Source organism: Candoia aspera, chromosome 1, assembly GCF_035149785.1.
Source record: "Candoia aspera isolate rCanAsp1 chromosome 1, rCanAsp1.hap2, whole genome shotgun sequence".
In the NCBI taxonomy this organism is placed as follows: Eukaryota; Metazoa; Chordata; class Lepidosauria; order Squamata; family Boidae; genus Candoia; species Candoia aspera.
The window spans coordinates 205692209-205707506 of record NC_086153.1 but is presented as its reverse complement, the minus strand read 5'-3'; positions in this window follow the sequence as shown (position 1 = coordinate 205707506).

Here is a 15298-nt window from a genome sequence, read left to right as displayed (position 1 = left end):
TTTTGATCATACCCATTTTTGCCTGGAATTTACCTCCAATGTTTCTAATTTTCTGGAAGAGGTCTCTTGTCCTTCCTATTCTATTGTCTTCTTCCACTTCCGCACATTGCTTGTTTAAAAATAATTCCTTATCTCTTCTGGCTAACCTCTGGAATTTTGCATTTAATTGGGCATATCTCCCCCTATCACTGTTGCCTTTTGCTTTCCTTCTTTCTTGGGCTACTTCTAGTGTCTCAGCAGACAGCCATTTTGCCTTCTTGGTTTTCTCTTTCTTTCGGATGTATTTTGTTGCCGCCTCCTGAACAATGCTGCCAACTTCTGTCCAGAGTTCTTCCGGGACCCTATCTACTAAGTCCAGTCCCTTAAATCTATTCTTCACCTCCACTGCATATTCCTTAGGAATATTAGTGAGCTCATATCTAGCTGATCTGTGGGTCTTCCCTAATCTCTTTAGTCTGATCCTAAATTGTGCAAGAAGAAGTTCATGATCTGAACTACAGTCAGCTCCAGGCCTTGTTTTTACCGACTGTACAGATGTCCGCCACCTTTGGCTGCAAAGGATGTAATCAATCTGATTTCGGTGTTGTCCATCTGGTGAAGTCCATGTATAAAGTCGTCTCTTAGGTTGTTGGAAGAGAGTGTTTGTTATGCAGAGTGAATTGTCTTGGCAAAATTCTATCAGCCTGTGTCCTGCTTCGTTTTGTTCTCCCAGGCCATACTTACCTGTAATTCGAGGTGTCATTTGACTTCCCACCTTAGCATTCCAGTCTCCTGTGATGAAAATAACATCTCTTTTAGGCGTGTTGTCCAGTAGGTGCTGCAGATCCTCATAGAACTGCTCTACTTCAGCTTCTTCAGCATTTGTGGTTGGGGCGTATATTTGGATCACTGTGATGTTAGATGGCTTGCTCTGAATTCGAATTGAGATCATTCTATCATTTTTTGGGTTGTATCCAAGCACTGCTTTAGCCACTTTACTATTAATTATGAAGGCTACTCCATTTCTTCTGTGGTCCTCTTGTCCGCAGTAGTAGATCTGGTGGTCATTTGATGTGAAGTGGCCCATTCCAGTCCATTTCAGTTCACTGACGCCCAGAATGTCTATCTTTAATCTTGACATCTCACCAATAACCACATCCAATTTGCCCTGGCTCATAGATCTTACATTCCAGGTTCCGATGGTGTGTTGATCCTTAGAACATCGGATTCGCCGTTCACCACCAGCACCGTCGGCCGCTAGCCGTCCTTTCGGCTTTGAGCTAGCTGCGTCATCACGTCTGGGGCTAGTTGAGCTCATCCTCTGTTCCTCCCCAGTAGCATTTTGACCATCTTCCGACCTGGGGGTCTCATCTTCTGATGGTATACCGACATATCTCTGGTTGTACTGATCCATTTAGTTTTCACGGCAAGAATACTGAGGTGGGTTGCCATTACCTTCCCCAGGGATCGCATTTAGTCTGACCTCTCTGTCATGACCTTCCCGTCTTGGGTGGCCCTTCACGGTTTAGCTCATGGCATCACTGAGGTGCTCAAGCTCCAGCACCACGACAAGGTAACAATCCTTTGCTGAAGATTATACTTGATAATACATCAATTTTAATAATCTTAATCATATTAAACCCAAAACCAAACATTATTTTTATTATACCTTAATAATCTTAATCCAGATTGTTAAAGATAAATGAAATCAGCCAAACCCTATAAGCAATCCAGGTAAATATTCTTAAACCCTTATTCCACTTCAAAATAAACCAGAGCACTTAAATATCCCCACAATATGCACAGAGCTTTTTTCTTAAAAAAATTGAACAGCCCAACTGCCCCCCTCAAAAACTCCGACTTCTCTTCAGGAGACCTCCCATACATAATAACCCCTTCTTTTCCATGGTGTTCCATCAGAAGATCAATTTCACTTATGGCTTGCACTCGATCTCTCCCTTTAATTTCTTCAACTCGACTATCCAATCTTCCTCCAGCATTTCAACAGAAGTCCTGATCTCACTCTTAGAGGAAACATTTCTGTTGCTGTTAAATTCCTCAGTTTCCTCCACAACATCCCCAACCAGATGACACATTTTAGACCTCATATTTTCCACAATGTCCTGAATTCCTTGCATAAAAATGTGACAGGAATCAGAAAGAATCTGTTTAAAATCTTGGTGAAAGTCAGAGAAAGTCTGCTTAAACTCCTCCATGTCTCACGCAGTAGATTATGATGCCCTCCAGGAGCTTAACCAATGAAAGTCGAAGATATGAAAGAATTCTGGAATGTGTTTACACAAATGAAAGTGAGATATTCAGACAGTTCCCCAGGGAAAGTAGAAGCAGCAAACTGAAAGTTCAAAACAGCAGATTCAAGAAAATGCTAATATCTTCAAATTTAGTACAAAAATAATAACAGGGAGACAATTATTTACTCTCAATCTTCCTTAATATTTGGATGGAAAACAAAGTCCAAAACTTCAAAAGAATTTTTAAAAAAATTAATCCCAAAAATAATGATAAGCACCAAGAGAACCCACTTCTCCTTGCTGTAGAAAGCCTCTCTTAGGGTACGCATACTTAAAAGAAATATAAATTGGATGATTTAGAAATGGGGTGGGCTGTCTTAGTGTCCCTTTAAAGCTACAGAGCGGATTAGAAATGGTGACGTCCCAACCTCTTGGCTGCTCTTACCAGTTGAGCACAAATGCTGTTTACAATTCTCTGGCTGCAAGCAGCTGTCCAGAGGGCAGAGGGGGTAATTCCAGGTGTTTTCCTTAACCAGAAAAACACTCCTGGGCTTTGGGAAAAACTTGCCTGAGCCTGAAAAAACTGCCGCATTTTCAGTTCTGCCCGCTGAGCCCACGGACACAGCTATTCAGTCTGCCATGTCCCCACTAGAAGTCCATTTTGTGTATTATTTTGAAAGATAAGTTAGCACTGGAGGCTGCAGGTACAACAAAGCTTCTAAAAACCATTTCTCATACCAGTTAGATATAATCAGATGCATTTTACTTTACATCTTTTTAAAAAATATATTATTCTGCCTTTCCATTAACCAAGGCCAGTGTATTCAGAATAACCACAACATAATCAACAGTGCAAGGTAAAAGCAGTAGAATTTAAAACTCTTCAGTCAAGAGACTGGGCAGTTTAAGATGCATAGTCTAGCAGACAAAACACCTGCTGGGAAAACTATTGTGTCTTTGCACAATAGTAGATCATCTGAGAGGCAATGAGACAGTCCCAATGTCTGCATGAAATGATCAGAAGACCCAGTCATGTCCCAGATAAAAGCAATTCAAATCAGAAGTGAGTCTCGGAAGGGTTGAGAGATTCTATAGAAACAATTACTTCAGATTTGCACTGGATTTAACTAATTGGTTTAATCAGTCTACTTCAGAAAGACTGCATGATTCTCCAACCAAAAGCAGAATTCTCACCAAAATGACCAGAACCTAAATTAGATCTTCTCAAAGCATTCCAAGCATTCCAATTGGACAGTTTGAAGGAATATGGAAAGGAACATATTAATCACTGGGGGAAATGGTACTTTGTTGTTACTTTTTTCTTTCCCATAGATGAAAAATATCAGGATGTAGAAAAGTACAGTAGGGAAGATAAAGCAGTGACCATTTTGTTCTCTAATCACAGGCAATAACTGAAAAGAAGCTCTCCAGGCACAGGGCCTTTTAGGGGAAGGATGTTGAGTTTTATATGATAGCATTTATGCCCTCTGCTCTTTGTTACTTCTTAGTTGAAGCAGATTATTTTGACTACCTGGGAATGTCAGACTGTCAGCTAGACTGAGAGGTTGAAAACATTCCAGAAAACGGCACTGCCAAACCATTTTCATAACACCTTGACGAAAAGTGAATGGATGCAGTAACAGGAGTTGAGCACAGCATCTTTACCTTTATCATTCCAAACTCCCCAACCCTGTCCCTAAAATTCATCTTTTTTAAGGCAGTCTCTTAATTTATACTCCGATCTTGCCTTTATGTATTACATTTTATTTATTGTTATTCTGTTTATCTGTCTTATTAAGATTCTAAAAAGTCCTAATTTTTCTAGAGAAACCAGGTTTAACACCTCTAAAATTTCTCTTATAGAAAGTCTCTGCATTTAGCAAGTCTCATTCCCACAGAATCTGATTCTGATTAAAAGCAGGGAAGAAATCAAGACTTTCCCAGTTAAAAACAATCAAAATTTGAAGGATGTAAGTACACTTACATATCCATGTATCCTCACACACATATACCTCTTTCCCTAAAATTTAACAGGCTAATGGAAGACTGTAAATCCTAAAGTTATAACCATTGGCAGATTTCCCCTGACAGTCTTTCCTAATAAGAGACATACATTTTTGGCTTTCCAAGTTTTATTTCTGATTCAGTCACTGGGTCAAACTGGGCTGAAATGATGCACCTTTCTAATCAAAACACACACACCATAATAATTTTCTTTAAAGCCTGCCTGCCTGCCTTCTATTTAATTATCTTTCCCATTCTCTTTCTTATTCTCCCAGTGTTATAAATGGCTACTAGTTAGGATGGCTTTTTAATATTTCCAGTGTTAGAAAGAACATGCCTCTGAATGCCAGTTGCCAGGGAACACAAGTGGGAAGGCACTACTGCCTCTTTCATTCTTTGGCTTCTATGAAAAACAATCTTTTGTCAGTTTAGCTAGGTTTAAAGTTTGAAGAGGCCCTACAGTAACTACAGCTGTGCAGTAAGAATTCAGTATTGACCAAGTGGATTTAAGATATCTCACACATGGAGAGAGTAAGGGCCAGGGGCTTAACAAGAAAAATTAAGGTCAGCGGTAGGTTAGGATACAAGAAACCTACATAAAGGCAAAGGAAATTGTAGAGAATTGGGACTTCATAGCTACGGGTTAGAGCTCCAAGAATCAGGTGGTTGCCAAAACTAATTCCTAACAGAACTTCTCTTTTTTTTTAAGAGTTGCCTGCAAGAGAACTTGTGGCTTCTGACTGAGCTGACTCCTCAGCATTTTGGTTGACTGCAAGATTCTCACCTAGCAAGGCTTTAGGTTGGTTGAAGAGAACCTACAGCAAGGAGTCAGAGACTTGGAAGGGATTTTTTTATATTGTTGAGTCCAACACCTTTTATTTATTTATTTTCTATCCTGCCTTTATTAATTTTATAAATAACTCAAGGTTGGGAACATGCCTAATACTCCTTCCTCCTCCTATTTTCCCCACAACAGCAACCCTGTGAGGTGAGAGAGAGTGACTGGCCCAAGGTCACCGGGCCGGCTTTCATGCCTAAGGCAGAACTAGAACTCACAGACTCCTGGTTTCTCCTTGCTCTGTGTACAAGAATCAAATTAAGGCATCTCCAGTAAATGGGTGTCCAACAGCAATAGAAACTGTGTTTTAAGGAGAGTCCCAGGAAGGAATCAGCATTGGGCCTAATAGGTATGGGTAGGCTTTGGGGTGGGTTTCAATGATTTGGCATGTTGAAACCAGGGCTGCCACTTTCCAATAAAACAGCAACTCCTCTACAACTTTAGATATATTTTCAAATATATTGTACACAGTTTTTCCTTGTCCCCAGCTGGCCTTATTCGGTGCTGATTAAGGTGATGGGCATTGAACAACAAAACCAAACAGGCCCTTTCAAAGAGTTTGAAAAACTTAGAAGCAGCATATTCCCTTTTACCACTCTCTCCTCACTGAATTTTATGCTGGTGTATTTTTTTCCCCCTCCATCATGCCTCTGTCCACTGAACATTAAAGAAAAGTGTGTAAGGAAACTTCAAATACTGAATGGACTCTTGGAATTATATTCTAGCTGATTTGTTGTACCACCTTCAGTCAGTCCACCTGATCATTTGAAATACTGACCCATTCTTTGGATAGCCCTACTCTGTGTCTAAGATCTGGGACATTTCTCCCTCCTGCAAAGTCCTACAACAGGAAGGTCACCACCTGGGGAATGTTACATTAGGAATTAAAAGAGGTCCATAGATAATAAGACACTACACAATATATTATTTTTCCTTGACTTAGTGACTGGAGCCAACATAAAGCCTGCAATGGAGGAGGACAGAGGGAAGCAACAGCTGCATAAAGACTTTCATTAACCTTTCTGGCCCATCATAATTTCCAACGTCAGCAGCTAATCAAGAACTTACTGGCATCATCAGTGAATGGACAGAAGAGATCTCCTGTGGGACTAATCTTTTCTCAGAGGATGAAATGTATTCTTATGCCACCACAAGGGGTTTACTGTGTTTGGTGCACTAGATGTAAGTAATACAGCCTTGCCTTCTACTATTAAAATGGACATTTCAACCACTGGAGTGAATGATTTATCTTTAGCAATAACAACATTTATATAAATGACAAGAGGTTTGACTGCATTATTAGTCAAAAGGACAGTCAGCCATTAGCAGTCTCCTCATGCGCAGCAGTCAGGGCTTATCCCACTTTGATATTTTGATCTATCATTCAGAAGGAAAAGGAGTAGGATAAATGGAATCTTTTCACTATTAAATCTGCATCTGAGAAAGTATGTGTGTGCATGTAAGCATTCTTAATATTGCTTGTCTGTTTAAAACACAATCTTATATTAACTTACTCAGAAATTAGGAAAGTACAGAAGAGTTCACTGTCAGTGTAATGTGAATTAGACATTTCTGTCAAAATTCGGGTAATTGTTTTTTTTTTTCAAATAATTCTTTTGATGCTACTTTCACTGATGTACAGGTTTTATATACACTCTTCTTTAATCCATTCAGCCTTACATACAACTTGTCTAATTAAAGTACATTTGTATGTAACACCTTCCAAATTAGTTGCCTTTTTCCCTCATAGCTTTCCTTTAATACACATGTTTCTACAGTTATTGAGCATGAAATAGTTTGAGATCAATGTCAAAGACTCTGTGATTTATAAATCTGCCTGGGTGCCATGACGGATTCTTTTCTGCTGGTGTATTAAACCATTAGAGCAATACTTTTGCCTACAGGTAGACCTCTTTTTCCATTGGGTCCCCCCCCCCCAAACACACACACACAAGCTGAATCTCCTAACTTGAATCTCCTAACAAATCCTAGTTTTTCCAGATGGGAATTCCATACCATTCTACCACAGACCTCTTCCTTCAGCCCAACCCCAGAAAGAATAGAAAAGAGGGTGTTTTAGATCTTGCTACCCAAAGTCCTATTAAGAAAATTAGCAGCACTTACAAACAGGGCAAAAGGCAATGATACCTGATTTTAAATTTGAGAATTGGGAGAAGTGTAGCACAAGTACCTCTCTCCTTATCCTGCAACATCCTCTCCCCCTATAGAATTTTGATACAAGCTTTTTATATATTGTTTTATACATAGGTGAGCTTAATATCAATAGGACAATACAAACAAAGGAGCAGAACTCATAGAACCCAAAAGAGAAGGAACAACCTCTTGAGCTTGGTCACAAGTTCAAGCTATTAACAGCAGTCAGGGACAGATAGAGTCATAGTATGTAACAGTGATAGGCACTTAACAGAAGTTTTGAGTGCAAACAGGAAGAATTTTAAATGAAGTATGTTTGTGGTCAGGTAAGGGGCAGTCTTAGTTGAGCCCCATCAGAGAGACTTTATCTCTTCAGTTGTGGGGGAAAGGTAAGGCTGAGGATGCATGGGAATAACAATGGAAAAGCAGGGAGGAATGAGAAAATGTGGAGGGTAGGAGTGTTCTTTTCTAAACCCAAATGGCCATGAGTAAAACAAGAGTACGTGAGAAGAGGCTTTTCTTCTTAAAGCTACAGTAGCCTGAATAAAATGTTACAGCTGAGAAAACACCAGCTGAACCTGGCTTCCCACTGACTATAGATAATGATGAAAGCAGTGGCTGGTTTTGACCAGTTAAGGCATAGTGCAAAAAGGATGATATGGGAATGGTATTTTTGGAAATGAAATATGAATTCTATTTTTCTTTGAGCCTTCCAGTACAGGGCCAACTTATGGGGAACTCCAGGCACACTGTTGGCCCATTCTAACAGTTTTGTCATGGGTGGTTAACACTGTTATGCTTTAAAAGACATGTGACTGCTTTTCTATCCTTTATAGGAATAACCCCAAGTGAATTCAATAACATTTATATCTAAGTACTTAGGGTTGCCATGAGTTGTAAATGACTTGATGGCAACTAACAACAACAACAAATATACATGGGAGGGGGGGCTTCTATTGCAAATTAGAATTGATTCAATAACATTAAGATGCTACATTGGGGCCCTCAATTGTTTGTTCTAAGAGCAGATACCTTTTTTAAAATTAGTTCACTAATTCTAATTCACTAAACTAAACTAATTCACTAAAATTAGTTCACTAAACTAATCTTTAGTAACATATGGCTGTGAGAGCTGGACCATAAGGAAGGCTGAGAGAAGGAAGATAGATGCTTTTGAACTGTGGTGTTGGAGGAAAATTCTGAGAGTGCCTTGGACTGCAAGAAGATCAAACCAGTCCATCCTCCAGGAAATAAAGCCAGACTGCTCACTTGAGGGAATGATATTAAAGGCAAAACTGAAATACTTTGGCCACATAATGAGAAGACAGGACACCCTGGAGAAGATGCTGATGCTAGGGAGAGTGGAAGGCAAAAGGAAGAGGGGTCGACCAAGGGCAAGATGGATGGATGATATTCTAGAGGTGACGGACTCGTCCCTGGGGGAGCTGGGGGTGTTGACGACTGACAGGAAGCTCTGGCATGGGCTGGTCCGTGAAGTCACAAAGAGTTGGAAGCGACTAAATGAATAAACAACAACAAACTAATCTTAGTTTAGTTCAGTTCCTAATAAGTTTTTTTTTTTCCCAATGGGATGATAGATGATTGGAAGATAATGAGTGATAAGATACCTGTAACAATTTAGAAAGGGCTTTAACTTGATAGGAATTCATTTCATGCAACATATGGAGATGGCCAAACCTAGCTTTTTCTGTGTTTTGGTTCACTGAAATTCTTTCTTAAGCCAGCAGGAACAGACAAGGACTGTTGTGCTCTGTTCCCTAAACTACAATGGTTGATCAAATAGATTGGGTATATTGCAAAGACAGCAAGTTCTGCTAATATCGTAAGTATATTAATTCCAAAGATTTCCATTTGCCTGTGAAGGTGAGGTAATCCAGAACTGGCCTTTGACTACATAGGCCTATTATATTTGGGCTGCAAAAATCCAGAGGATCACTCTTCACTTCCATCTAGTGGTTGTCCAGATTATATGCAGCCCAGATACATAAGCCTAACTCTTTTGTCATTTGTTACAATACTATTCACTTTGACATTATCTCTCAATCTTCTTATATCTTTCATTCAAGCATTTTTCTTGCTCAATCTACATACTTTGCATTCTTTACATTTTAATTAAATCACTGTTCATCCAGCCTAAACATTGCAGATATAAATTCTGCTTATACCCAGCCTTCTTCTGCAGTAAAACAAATGTCTGAATACATTATACCCTGGCTTGATACTTGGTTCTGCTCTCAGAAATGGAGGTAGGAGATAAGGAGTAACTGTCGCATAGCATACAAACCTTACCATCCTCTCATTTACCTTTACTTGTAAAGCCTGAGTGTCTGCAATGGAGAAGCTCCTCTGTCCATGGAAGCTCTCCATATAAATGAATACTATAGAAAACCGAGATCCTCACTCAAGCAGTGCATAAAGAGGCAAAAGCTTGCCATCTAGAGGTGGAGAAGAATGAGGAAAAGATGGTACTAGAACACCGAATGAACAAGATTAAAGTCCTAAGCATACTTATGGCAAGTAAAAGCTACTGAACTCAGTGGGACTTATTATAGATACATGCACTGGTGCCTTATGTTTGCAACCCACAAAGGTTTTTATTGACTCATTTCCTTATTGAAAATACAATGAAAAATACAATATCCCATGATTCTCTTTCCTAGTTTTCTCAGTGTAAACTGCAGAAAATAGATGTATCTTCCCTGCATCAGCACTTGTCTACACAAACCTATCTGAGAGGAAGAACCAGGAATTCAGTGGGACTTACTACTAAAAAACATACGTATAGAGTTATGCTTACTGAGCCCGGATTTCTGCAATCTATTTTTCCACCTGATGGGACATCAGAGGCACACCTTCTCAGTGGCCGCCCCAGCATTTTGGAACAGCTTCCCACCTGAGATCTGAGGGATCTCTACCCTTTTAGCCTTCCAGAGGGCCATGGAGACATGGCTCTTCCCCCAACCACTGGGCTAGGATAGTTGTTCAGCTGGGAGGATGTTTGGTCTGGAGTCTGGGAGGAAGGGTACCTTTGTTTTTACCTATTTTTTTATGGATTGTTGTGGGCACCTAGAGTCATTATATAAGATAGGTGGCCATAAGTGTCCTGTAAATAAATAAATATGAATGTGTGACAGAGTACTTTATATATGTGCAAGGGAATGGTTTGTGTATATACAGATGTTTTATAAGTCAGGATGCCTTACTTTATAGAAAAATAATTTTAATTAATAGTTGTTAATTCAATTAATATGAATTTAAATTTTTGTTCTGGTCTTGTCTGATTGATTTTGGGGGGGGGGGGGAATGGGACTGACCTGTGGTCAGATCAAATATATACATTTATGCACCCACCTATATAAGTGCATTGCATAAACACATTTGTTGGCAGAAAAAAGCCTCTTAATGTTGGCTTCAAGCAGAAGTTATTAAGATAGGGGATCTGCATACTACAACCACATTTGTGGGTATTTATAACCCCTTTTCTGTCTGATCTTTCACCTTTGCAGGGAATATCTCAATTTCAGAGTCATCTTGCTTTCAGAAATACAGGAATGCCTAGTGTACAACGAGATGGTAACCATGCTGCATTCACGCTGAAGATGTATTAACAAATAAAATTTTGACCTGAGATATTATTAATGAGTTGCAACAAACCTAGGGGATCTCCAGTTACAAAGGCTCAAGAAGATGACTATTTTATGAGATAAGGACCAAAGTAATGCATCTCAAAACAAACAAGCCAAGAATAAAACAGGATCCATTTAAGTCACTACTCATAGAATGAGAGCCATGCTAGGATGAATGAGAATGATGTCCCCGAAGCATATTATTTCAGATATAATCTCTGTTGTGCTAAACTACATCATAAGCAAAACATCATTTGCCATATGCTTTTCTCATTCCCGAGTGCCAGCAACAATTTGACTTTGCAATGAACTCGTTGAGATGCTGAGATGTTGCTTTTATTAGAGCAAGTGTAAGCTAAGAAGTGATATCCTTCTATCGCTGTTCCGATGCTAATTTTCACATATAATGGTTTCCTCCTTAAACAGCCCCACAAACAAAATAAGGCACCCTCTCTGACATATGACTTACAATGGCATTAAACAATTTATTTAAATTGTTTTCCTGTACTGCGATAGTGCTGACCCCTTTATTCTGTAAACAATTTGTTCTCTATATATTTAAGCTTCATCTCCTAAATTGTGAGAAGATGAGTCTGAGTTTTTTATATTTTAATTGTACTATCAAAGCCCATGAGGATATGATAAAGTAACCAGAAGTTAAATTATCAATAAGAGTCATTTGTTTTGCATTTTTTATTTTTACAGAATACTTATGAGAATTGTGATAAATTAGCAGTGACAAACTATGTCTTGCAGGCCAATTTTGTGTGGAGAGTTTAATTAAACATTGCAGCTGTTTATCTCTATGGTGATTACATTTTCATATGTAAATTACATGTATTAAGATCAAGATACTTATGTAAATGTCACTTGCCTTAATGTTTTGTGTTCTTGTTATTAACATTTAACCATCAGCTTGTAATCTGCTTGTACTGCATTACACTGGCATGCACAACATGACTAAAATAAGGAGATTTAGATCTTAATAACAAACAAGTTTTTAAAGAGAACTATGGCTTACAATGTAATTGAGATACAAAGAGATAAAAAATCCAAAGAAGAGCTGCTTTTTATTTCAGATTATCATTGGTTAGAGCTCTTCCATTTGTTTCATGTCACCCATCTGCCAGCCAACAAATGCTCAAGTGGGTAAATCATGTGTGTCTCCAGTTTTGAAGAATAAATTAAAAATGGAAGATGTGGGTTCCAGTCTCAAAGTTGCTTTAAAGCCTGGTCAAGATACATCAAGTTGCTCACATAGCTCTGTAAGAAGGTAGGATGTCATGTAGACAGATAGCTATCTTCTATATGTTGCCAATGGGCAGGCCAACTCTTAGTTGGGCACAGTTTAGGCAAAGCTGAGCACTTCTAAGATACAATGAGAGTAACGTGCATAGTTTTTACTAAATCAGTGGGATGTAATAGGGCTCATTCTGACAGACCCATGTCCCATGTCACTTATCAGACAGTTTCAAACCTAGTGAAACGACACTGTTGTTTAGACAGCAAGATTAGACTATACAGGAATTTTCACAATGCCAACTTTTTCTGTACTTCCCCTTTGCTACTTTACAATGCTGTTACAAAATCTCAAGTCAAAGATTGGAAGTGCTGCAAAAGGAAGCACTTCCTTCTCACTGTTCCACATGAAGAAGCCACTGCTGGATTAAAGACTCATCTATTAGTGCTGATGTTATTCCCAGCTGGATGTTGTTCCCATTTGTAACAAATGCACACGTTGCTTGTCCATTTCTCAGCACATTTCATTAGGTTCATTATTTTCCCCAATCGTTTTTTTTTTTCTTTTTGTATCCTTCTGTTACATTCTTATCTTTATTTTTTGTCATCTTGCTATTTTTTTTTTCTTCAGTGAAAACAGAGTAGTATAAAAATCTCTGGGAAGAGAAGGGAGAGTTTTAGTAGTGCATGGAAGAGATACATTGCACCTTGTCATGTTCTACCATCACAGAATAGTGGGGTCCCAACGCACAATCACACATTTGTTCCATTTCCACATCAACATCCACACTGAGGTATCATTACATATCCCTCTGTAGTCTGCCCACTCTTTATAAAGGAGCACTTGCTATTTTTATCATTAATAACATTTTTAGCTACCTCAAAACTGTCCAAAAGGCTAAAGCTGGGGCAGCTGATGGTGGTCTGATCTCAAGAATCATCCAGACTTGAAGTTAGAGCTGTTGATTCCTAAAACCTATGTTCTTCTTTCTTCTGTTCCCACTGAAACATTTCCCATAAATATAGAAAGGTATTTTAAAAATCCTTTTAGATTCAGTTGCTATGGCACCATGACAGACCTCCATATTGACCAATAGGATCAGAGCTTTATAAAAGCTTTCAAACCAGGCAGAACAGGTTGGGTGGATAAAGCAGTAATTAATTGAATTCCTCCCAGATTTGGGAGGAATCAGAGAACAGTCCTAGATTTTACCTATCTCAAAAAAAAAAAAAAAAGGGAGGGGACAAATATTTTTGTTTAAAATAAAACATAGAACATAAAAAATATGAAATCCAGTGGCAAAATTCAAAAAATAAAATTTTGCAGAGCATTTCCTTGTAATAGAAGCACATTATTTCATTTTCTCTCACCAGTAAAATGTGTAGGAAATAAGAGCTAGGCAATAAAGACTTTGGGGAGGGGGGGCATAAAATGGATATACAATCTGTACACAGCAGTAATTAATAATGGGAAAGAACACTGAATGTTTTATAAGGTATTTGCAAATTGTTACATTACTATAAAGATGGTGTGATTGCCTTAGAAGCTCTTAAATACGGATATATAATGATGAAGTTCAGCCAACCAACAGTTTTTTTTTTAAATAAAGCATTTAATAAGGAAGGGTTTTTCAGTGTGTAGTCTTGCCATAAGACATATTTTATTCATTTCCCTTCCATCTACTCAGAATAATGACCTGGAATAATAACTGTTAGATTACTTTAGGTGAGCAGCCACTATAATTACCAAAAGTTAATTAGAATTATTACTATAACAAAGAAAGCCATTCATGTTATTCTGACTTTTAATAGAGGGACCCAACACTCTATCTTATTCATGAGCTGTGCTCAGCCTTTTTAATAGCTCCCCTCCCTTACCAAATTAAATGTTGATGGATTGTCCTCTCAGAGTGTGCAAGCTCTCTCAGAGCTATATTTATTATTGACCCTAAAAACTAAACTACAACGAAAGCCCATAAACAATTGTTTGTCTCAAGTGAGCAGTAAACATCGTTAAGTTCATTGCTTGCTCATTCTCTTCTTTAGGAATGGCTCTAACATTACATTTGCCAGGCTGTTCTTGCTTAAGCAGTGAAAGCCAAGGAGAGAAGGAGAACATCTCTCCTCTTTAAAAAAGGAACAAGATGGCGAACTGCTACTATTGGCCAGGTCATGTGTACCACCACGCTAGTGCTGCCATTGTGACTTTCTGCAGTTCACAGAGTTATGCATTGTCAGAAACTATGCAGGCTGGGATGCAGTGTGTAGAGATGCTTATTGAAGTACTGTAGTTATTCTAGGGCAGCCTTTCTCAACTTTTTGATCCTGGAGGAACCCTTGAAATATTTTTCAGGCCTCAGGGAACTCCTGCACATTCAGGCTCAAATATAGGCCAGAAGTTACAAAAAATTATATTTTTTTTCATGTGTAGGCCTTTATATATGCATATATATGAAAATAAAGAATGAAACTTACCTCTTTAAGGTAAAGTTGCCTGAATTTGAAATATATATTTTTTTAAAATAAATCATGATCTCCCAGGGAACCCCTAGTGACCTCTCACAGAACCCAAGAGTTCCACAAAGCCCTGGCTGAGAAATCCTGTTTTAGGGGCTAATTGAGGATATGGCCAGAATAGCCTTCCATTTCTTGAATATAGTTCTTTAAACTGGTTTTAAGTACAAGATGTGATTGTGGCCTTATTACTGTATTATGCTACAAAAGTATTACTTTGTGCTTGGTGTTTGGTGAAATACAGTGCTATCCTGATAGAAAAAGTTGTTGGTATTTCTTTGTTTTTGCAAGGACCAAGCCATTAAGGTTACTATGGTAACAAATCACTCTGGCAAGGTGAACAGGTCAAACTTAAGTATCCTTAGTTTTGGGTGTGAAAAGGCATGACCATATAAGGTAAAGCTCCTGATTTGCCTGGAGGGAAGCTTGCCTGGGCTTGTTAGTTTTGGTTTCCTTTCTACACAGCCTTCCTCCCAGTCCTCTCTGAGTGTGTATGAATGCGCAAGCTTGAAAATACTTTTTTGTGCTTTCTGTAAATACATTTATTTTTATAGAAATGCCTGGTGTGTGATTTTTCTGATCTCTCAGGCCAAACGTTTTCTAGTACTCTGCCACAAAAGTCATCCTACAAGGTTTCAAACAGACCACAAGTCATAAAGGGTTCAGGGCAG